The following is an 8893-nucleotide window of genomic DNA, read 5'->3' on the forward strand; positions in this document are numbered from 1 at the left end:
TCTTTGACATGAGAAGCTAGCGAACAAAACAAAATGCAGATTGGTCTTGCAGGTCAATCTCGTTTGAAGAAGAAACTGGCATGAGAATCTTTCATGCAATTCAGTTTGTTCAGAACACCATAATACTTCCTGCTTCCTTGAACAGTAGAGTAATATCTTTTTTAAAAATAGCACCAGAAGTTTTTTAAATTAGCACTTGCAAAAGCCCTCTACAAAAATGTTTCTGAGGGTGACATTGCTGTGTTTATTAACGCTGCAGCTGAAAGGATCTGTATTCCAAGCTGTGACCCCAGGTGAGGAAAATTGTCTTTTGCTGTATGAAGGATAAGGAGTGAGAGATAGGCTGGTTTTGCCACTAACAAGTGAGACAGGGAGTAGAGCTGAGAACGGGGTAAACAGAGACCAGGCCCTGCAGAGGTAAGCTCACTTGCTCCTCCTGTGAACAGAAGAGTGAAAACAACTTTCCCCAGCAACAGCTACTGCTCCAAACAACTTGCCCTGCCCTCATGGCAGCAGCTCGCCTGATTTTTCGAGATAGCTGGGTCCTGCTGTATGCTGTTGTCTCCAGCATGCTGCCCTAGGTGTTTGTGTGCTTCGCTTAACTCGCATCAGGCTACGCGCAGCTTTCAGCTTCAAATCCTGAGCTCTTGCGCTGGCTGCTACCCAGATGCAGGTATGCTGCAGTTGAAAGTAATATTCAGCAGAGCTCACTGTTCCTGAGAAACCCTTTGTTTGCATGTGGGCTGCTCCTGAGAATCTGAGATTGCTTCATCCCTGGTTTTTCATTAAAAATCTCAGGGTTTTCTTTCAGCTTCCTTATGTAAAGGGTGATACTTACTACACTGATTTCAGTGAAATTTAATCCAGCCAGTGTTTATGCATGAGAAGAAAACTGAAAACACTGACAGTTTCTTCCTTTAGCACTTTTAGGGAGAAATGTCAATAGCCAACACTGTTAATGATAAAGTTATTGCCATAAGTGGGTTCTAAACACTGAATTTTTATCATTTCAGTGTTAAAAGACTTAGAGGTCTCTTCTGCTTTTTCCAGGTATCATGTAGGAAGGCATGGGAGCCCCTGAAGAGGGCTGGTGGAAGAATGGTTAACACCTTTCCCTCCTTCATTAGTTTGCAAGTTGCACATGCATGCCCTAGATATTGACATTGCTCAAGATGAGACCTTGGCCAGTTGTGAAAAACAGTCATTCTTCCAAGATGTTGTAAGAGGATTACACCGATGTATGTTTAGTTTCACTGGAATACACTATGCTAGGCATCTTACCTCCTTGGATAGAAATGTAATGCTCTGTTGTGAGTTACATACTAATTAACTTAAAGAGTGATTGAAATAACTTGCTCTTTTTTGCAAAATGGTTGAGGGTCTGGAGAGAGAGATTTAGCTTCTTACAATTTATACAATGTTTTGTTTGAATAGCATTGCGAAGTAAATCTTAGCTTTAGAAACTCCTTGAAATCATCGTACCTGCATTAATGCATTTATGTTAAAGTACATAATCACTGTACTTTGATCTACTGCTTTAAAAAACAAAGAAGAAGAAGTCGTCTGTCAGACTTTCTTTGTTTTCTAAATCATTATCTTCTAGTCAATTATAGAAATGCGTCTTTAGTCTGAGCCCTGAAGCCAAACAACTTCAGGACTGGAAGAATAATCTGTCAGTGTACTTCTACGAGCACAGGGACATATTTTAGCAGGATTAGGGTGCCTTCATTCTTATTAACACTTTCACTTTCTGATCTTTCACTTGGTACACTATACAAAGTAAGAATTCAAGCCTTGTTTCAAAGTTTCAGAGCGCCTAAGCTGATCCTGAAACATCTTTGAAATATATGAAAAAGAAATTTTTTTCTCCTCCCGCTTTCAAAAAATAGTTGATAGGGTACATGCCACTGAACAGAAGCTTCTGTCATCAGGACACATTGAGATAAGTGCCTGCTGAGTCTGAGCATCAGGGTACGATAATTATTGTTCTGATATAGAAGTGCATGTTCTTACTGCTTTTTATGGTCAAAATGTACCTTGTATATAATTTGTAACACAACAACTAAGTGAACAGAGAGACAAAATACAATTGATTTATCTGGTATTGAGTGATTTTTGTCTGTAAAAGAAAAAGTTGAGTATGCATAAAATACTTGGGATTATTCAGAAAAAGAAAGAAAGAGAGGCATGATAAATATCTACTCTAAAGTGTGAAATTAAATTGGGAGCTAGGGCTAATCCAGCACAGGCTACTTCAAGCACCTCATTTTCCCTGAAGCATTTGTATAATCAACATCTGTTTACAGTACTTTATTTTTCCAGTTCCATCTAAAACTGAAAATTACCCCACCCAAAAAGGGTAAGAAACAATTACCATACATACAAGCTCCATTTCATTTACTACCATGCACATTCACTCTACAGGGCCCGGACAGAGCTTTCAGCCTTTGATTCCGAAGTCTAAAAAGGCTTGGCAAGGCAAGGCTCAGACACCCCCAAGGGAAGCTGGAGTTACCTTCTGATGTTTGCTGCCTCCAAATGGGGCTAGCACTGGCATAGTACTGTCATAAAATATCACATCATTAGAATTGAAAGATAGGACGTCTTACTTGTTCACCGATACCTATTTTCTGGTTTACTGCCTTGTTCCTAACAGGAATTGTAGTAACTAAACCAGAGGTGTTTTTAATAAGAGCCAGGAAATACTGCACAAAAATCAGTGAAACTCGTCTTTCACTAGAAGTACAAGCATGAATGGGTGAAACACGCCAAAAGATTTTGGTGATAAAGTTGTTTTCAGTTTCCGTAAGACACACAGGATGAATCAATACACTTGCTAAACTTTACCTCTGATCGTGCTAAGAGAGAATTGAAGAGAACTTGGGTGTCTGCTGTTGTTAACAGAGTTTTATGGGGAACAAATTGGACTAGGACTTGGTGTAGTTGCCTGAGCACTTTCACTGAGAAAACTTCCTTTGTGGAATTACATTACACAGTGAATCTGTGTTTTCCTCAATCCTTCTAGTAATGAGGGGAGACTTTGGAAGAAATCGTTGAGACCAGGATATCAGTACCTGGCTCCAGGACTGGTGCCTCTGCCAAAACTCTGGGTTTTTAAACCATGGAAGAGCCTTTCAGAGACAAGGTATGCTGGGGCCTGATGGGATCCACCTGTCCCGATGGGGAAAATGCATCTCTGGGCACAAGCTAGTGGGGCTGATCAAAACAGCTTTAAATTAGAATCAATGGGGGAAGGAGATACCAACATGACTGTAGCAGGTAAGCCAAGGGTTGGCATGGCATTGCCTGAGTGTGGCAATGCTAGTGGGAACATTTATACTGCTCCTGGGAGCACGGAGGGCTCAGGAGTGTATCTGAAATGCTTGTACACCGACACATGCAGTATGAGAAACAAACAGGATGAACTGGAAGTGTTAGCCAGCTCCCAGAGCTAAGATATCATTGGTGTTAGTGAGACTTGGTGGAATGAGTCCCACAGTTGGACTGCTGGGATGGAGGGTTACAGGCTATTCAGGAGGGATAGGCAGGGGAGGCGAGGTCACACTATATGTCAAGTGAGAGGTTTGACTGCACAGCCCTTACAGTTAGCGGTGATGTGATTAAGAGCCTCTGGGTAAGCATTAGGAAGATGAAAACAAAGGACATGTTCTAGTCTGCTACCAATTGCCCAGCCCGGATGTAAGCACTAGAGCTATTCTGTAGGCAATTAGGATAAATTTCTGGATCATTAGTCCTGGTCCTTATGGAGATTTCAACTTCCTAGATGTCAGCTGGGAATATCATACAGCTGTAATGAGCAGGTCTTGGAATTTCTTGAAGTTTGTAGGAGATAACTCCTTGTCACAGGTACTCAGTGAGCCAAACAGGAAAGACGCCCTCCTAGACTTGCTGCTTGTGAATAGAGAACGGCTCATGGGAGATGTGATGGTAGGCAGCTGTCTTGGCCATAACAATCATGAAATGGTTGAATTTAAAATTTTCAGTGTAATGAGAAAGAAGGCCAGCAGAGTTGCTACCCTGGACTTCAGGAGAGTGAACTTTAAGCTATTCAGGGAGCTACTTAGCAGCATACCCTGGGAATCTGCTTTTGAGGGTTTAAGAGTCCACGATTGCTGGTCAGTTCTAAAAAGAATCACCTTTTAGAAGCACAGGAGCAGGCAATCCCACTGTGTCATAAGCCAAGCAAGCGGGGCAGAAGACCAGCTTGGCTGAACAGGGAACTCCTCATGGAGCTCAAGAGGAAAAAGGAATTGTGTGATCTCTGGAAGCGAGGTCAGGCTTCACACAAGATTACAGAACTGTGGTTCATAGATGCAGGGAGAAGGCACAAAAAGGCCAAAACTTAATTAGAGCTGAAACTGGCCAGTGTTGTTTCAGATAACAAGGGCAGTGGATGTAGTTTTTGTGGATTTTAGTAAGGCTTTTGATGCTGTCCCTCACAGCATCCTGGACAAGTTGTCCAACTGTGAGATGAGCAGGTACTTAGTGTGTTGGGTGAAGAACTGGCTGGATGGCAGGGCTCCAGGGATTGAAATGAACGGGGCTATATCTGGCTGGTGGCCAGTCACTAGCAGTGTTCCTCAGGGCTCAATTATAGGGCCAGTTCTGTTCAATATATTTATCAATGATCTGGATGTAGGATTCAAATGCACCATTAGCAAGTTTGCTGGTGATACTAAACTGGGAGGTGCTTTTGACTCTCTTGAGGGACAAGAGGCCTTGCAGAGGGGTCTAGATAGATTGGAGCATTGGGCTATGATTAATGGGATGAAATCTAACAAGTTGAAATGTCAGATTCTGCACCTAAGATGGAGTAACCCTGGGCACAAGTATAAATTGGGAGAGGAGTGGTTGGCAAGCAGCCCTGCAGAAAGGGATCTGGGGGCTTTGGAGCTCCAATAACAAGTGAGTGTCGCAAACATCTATCTTGACACAAGGGCAAACGAACAGAACCTGCAGAGGCAAGATACCGTATTGTGAGCCAACTCCCCTATTCCTGAAACATGCAGACAAAGACTATCTGTCTTCTGCACGTGCGTGCCTGTGAAAGGTCGTCACTCGGTCAACCCCGAAGGGGGGGGACTGTGAAACCCCCAAGACCCCCACAACCCACCAACTCATTTCTAGAACATTCCTGAGCACATACTGCACCTGCTCAGTGATTACAAACCCCTGCCTATGGGATGGGCACATTGGGTTATAAAAAAGGGAAACATAAGTTTTTGGCATGTGCCCGCCACCCAAGGACTGCCACTACGAGCAGAGAACATCACTGCATCCAAGGGTGGTGATATATTTTCTTTTTTCCTCTCTCTCTTTTCCTCTCCACCACTCTCTTTGTCTCTAACTTCATTTTTGGCACATTAGGGTAATATCATGACAAGTTTTGCCAAGCTATCTTTTGTAGTTCTGCTGAGTTTTAAGTAAATTTGTGATGTGTTTGAACCTCTCGAGTAATTGTTGTTGCTCCTGACTACCGCACAGAGAATTAAAAATTTAACCTCACCCTTACGCTCTGAGTGGGGTGGCACAGGGTGTTGGTTGACAGCAGCTCAACGTGAGTCAGGAGCATGCCCTGGCAGCAAAGAGGGCAAAATATACCCTGGGGTGCATCAAAAACAGCATAACCAACCAGTCAAACGAGGTGATTGTTCCACTGTATTTAGCATTGGTGTGGCCTCATTTTGAGTACTGTGGGCAGTTCTGGGCCCCACAATTTGAGAAGGATGTGAAAGTCCTTGGTGCATCCAGAGGAGGGCAACAAAGCTGGTGAAAGGGCTGGAAGGCATGGCCTGTGAGGACTGGCTAAGGACTTTGCAGTTGTCTAGTGTGGAGAAGGGTGAGAGGCAACCTCATGGCTCTCTACAGCTTCCTGAGGAGGGAAAGCAGAGAGGGGGGTGCTGAGCTCTTCTCCCTAGGACCCAGTGATCAGTGGGAATGGCTCAAAGCTGCACCAGGTGAGGTTTAGACCAGACATTAGGAAGCATTTCTTTACCGAGAGAGTGGTTGAACATTGGAACAGGCTTCCTGGAGAGACAGTCAACGACCCAAGCCTGTCAGTGTTTAACAGACATTTGGACAGTTTCCCTAACAATTTGCTTTTATTTTTGGTCAGCCCTGAATTGGTCAGGCAGTTGGACTATATGATCGTTGTAGGTCCCTTCCAACTGAAATAGTCTAGTCTAGTCGAGTAAGAGAACATGATCATTTCATTTCTAGTCATGACATCATCATAAACCACTGTACTTAACCATTTTAAAAAAACTGTCTTGCTAGTCTCATTTTCATGCTCAAAACCCATAAAACCAAAAATATACTTCAACATATTATCAGTGACGAGACTTTTATCTAATTTTGCATTCCTAGAAGATAAAATTCTTAAGACATGTGGACAAAATAAATTGTCATAAGGAATTGAAGTGAACAGGTACTATTGATTTCCTCTTTAACGCTGTCCACACATGAACACCTTTCCTGCTTTAAAGAGGAGCAAATGATCGCTTCTGTCTCCATTAGCCTTGCCTGACAGTAGTGACTGATAATCCTGAAGAGCTCAGTTGTCCAATGTACTTCCACTTAATGCTGGAATTCATTTTCTTCTTGAGTGATGAACTCTGAACCATGATGAATAATCTAACTTAAAAACATAATTAATAATGCATACATCCAAATTTTCTTGTTTCCATTTCCTTAGTCCTAGTTTTTGTCTACATTTGGCTTGTGTTTTCCAGAGGGCTTTCAGTAGTGTGAGTCTTCCTCATAAAATTACTAGTTTATCTTGCTTGCTGACTCTCAAGCACTCAGTGGTATAACTTCAAAGTACTACATATGTATGCCATATTGGCACCAAATATGTGCATTTATGTTAGCAATTTAGTCTGCTGGACATACAAATTTCAAAGGCAGGATTTTTTTTGGGGGGTGCACATTTGTCTCGTGTCTACATTTAGAACCATGCAATGTCCACTTGTATGCACCACTTGTGTGCTTGGCATGGTTTTCCCTCTTCGTCAGAGGGAACCTATGATGACATTGCATGCAGGAAGCCACACAGAGGTCCCCACCTGCAATGTGTCTGCAAGGCCCTTCAGTAGTTTTCTCTTTACACATGCACAGGTTTCTGTTAGTAAAAACTAAGCAGTCTGGGATGTTTCTACAGAAATCTGGTTTCACTTATCAGCTATAGACATATTCGTCTGGGAATCAGTTATTAGGTGTGGACATATCACAGAATCATAGAATGGTTTGGGTTGGAAGGGACCTTTAAAGATCATCTAGTCCCAACCCCCCTGCCATGGGCAGGGACACCCTCACTAGACCAGGTTGCCCAAAGCCTCATCCAGCCTGGCCTTGAACACTTCCAGGGATGGGGCATCCACAGCTTCTCTGGGCAACCTGTTCCAGTGCCTCACCACCCTCACAGTAAAGAATTTCTTTCTAACATCTAATCTAAATCGACCCTCCTTCAGCTTAAACCCATTACCCCTTGTCCTGTCACTGCACTCCCTGATAAACAGTCCCTCACCAGCTTTCCTGTAGGCCCCCTTCAGGTACTGGAAGGGCGCAATTAGATCTCCCTGGAGCCTTCTTTTCTCCAGGCTGAACAATCCCAACTCTCTCAGCCTGTCCTCACAGGAGAGGTGCTCCAGCCCTCTGATCAGCTTCGTGGCCCTCCTCCGGACTCTCTCCAACAGCTCAGTGTCTCTCCTGTACTGGGGCCCCCAAAGCTGGACGCAGTACTCCAGGTGGGGTCTCACAAGAGCAGAGTAGAGGGGCAGGATCACCTCCCTCGACCTGCTGGTCACGCCTCTTTTGATGCAGCCCAGGACACGGTTGGCTTTCTGGGCTGCAAGCGCACACTGCCGGCTCATGTTGAGCTTCTCGTCAATCAATACCCCCAAGTCCTTCTCCTCAGGGCTACTTTCCATCCATTCCTCACCAGCCTATAGTCATGCTTGGGATTGCGCCGACCCATGTGCAGGACCTTGCACTTGGCCTTGCTGGACTTCATGCAGTTCGCATGGGCCCACCTCTCCAGCCTGTCAAGGTCCCTCTGGATGGCATCCCTTCCCTCCAGCGTGTCGACCACACCACACAGCTTTGTGTCATCGGCAAACTTGCTGAGGGTGCACTCGATCCCACTGCCCATGTTGCTGACAAAGATGTTGAACAGTGCCGGTCCCAGTACTGACCCCTGAGGAACACCACTCATCACTGTTCTCCACTTGGACACTGAGCCGTTGACCACAACTTTTTGAGCATGACCATCCAGCCAATTCCTTATCCACTGAGTGGTCCATCCATCGAATCCATGTCTCTCCCATTTAGAGACAAGGATGTCGTGCGGGACAGTGTCAAATGCCTTGCACAAGTCCAGGTAGATGACGTCAGTTGCCCTTCCCTTATCCACTTACGCTGTAACCCCATCATAGAAGGCCACCAAGTTTGTCAGGCAGGATTTGCCCTTAGTGAAGCCATGTTGGCTGTCACCAATCGCTTCCTTATCTTCCATGTGCCTGAGCATAGTGTCCAGGAAGGTCTGGGAGATGAGACTGACTGGCCTGTAGTTCCCTGGGTCTTCCTTTTTTCCCTTTTTAAAAATGGGGGTTCTGTTTCCCCTTTTCCAGTCGGTGGGAACTTTGCCGGACAGCCAGGACTTCTCAAATATGATGGAGAGTGGCCTGCCACTTCATCCACCAGTTCCCTCAAAACCCATGGATGCATCTCATCAGGTCCCATGGACTTGTGCACCTTCAGGTTCCTTAGATATTCTCGAACCTGATCTTCTCCTACAGTGGGTGGTTCTGCATTCTCCCAGTCCCTGCCTTCTGTGACCTGGGCAGTGTGGCTCAAGCATTTGCCAGTGAAGACT

Source organism: Grus americana, chromosome Z (assembly GCF_028858705.1).
Source record: "Grus americana isolate bGruAme1 chromosome Z, bGruAme1.mat, whole genome shotgun sequence".
NCBI lineage: Eukaryota > Metazoa > Chordata > Aves > Gruiformes > Gruidae > Grus > Grus americana.